The sequence below is a fragment of the Penaeus monodon genome, chromosome 29 (assembly GCF_015228065.2).
Source record: "Penaeus monodon isolate SGIC_2016 chromosome 29, NSTDA_Pmon_1, whole genome shotgun sequence".
In the NCBI taxonomy this organism is placed as follows: domain Eukaryota; kingdom Metazoa; phylum Arthropoda; class Malacostraca; order Decapoda; family Penaeidae; genus Penaeus; species Penaeus monodon.
The window spans coordinates 26,776,432-26,777,180 of NC_051414.1; positions in this window are offsets into that span (position 1 = coordinate 26,776,432).

Sequence of the window (749 nt, forward strand, 5' to 3'; positions counted from 1 at the left end):
GACTATACATTTTACTAGATCCGTCTACCATGCATGAATAAGAATATAAAAGAGACAGCGCTAAAGTACCGAAAACAAGTAAAAAAAAAAACAATGAAAAACTATCACCCTGTATAAAAAAGTGACAAAACATCGCCAATAAATGGTGGCCCCAAATCCTGCGACCCTTCGTCATCCGCATCAAAAAAAGGCGCGAAACAAAAGACGACCACCTTGCGTGCGCATCCATCGGGAAGGGGGAGAGACGCATCGACGCGTAATAATATGGCCATAAAAACGCTGTCGTCGCCGTAGAGGGCTCGCGTCCGCGCTGCATCTGGCGCCGCGGGAGAGGTATTAGCGTGAAAATGATAATGGAGTCATCGAGATTATTACGGCAGTGAATTGTGGCTCTGACAGACTGCGCTCCCGAGGGACGGGGTGTGGCAGGAGGGGAGGGACGGGAGGGGGTGGAGGGGGGTACGGAAGGAGGGTCGGGGTAGGGCACAGGGGGATGGGAGAAGGGGGAGGGGGGGAGGGGAGATGTCCGAGGGGAGATGATACGCGAATCTGATGTATTTGATTATGGCGCAACAAGATATTGTGTAGCCAAACAAGGGAGGGGAATATATGGCGTTATAAGAAGAGGAAAGTGCGTAAAAATGTGAAGAGATTGCCGAGGGTGAACATCTGAGGTTCATATGGGGCATTTATTTTCCTGGCTGTACTTATGGACGTATGCATATTCATTCCTTAGAAGGAAAATTAGA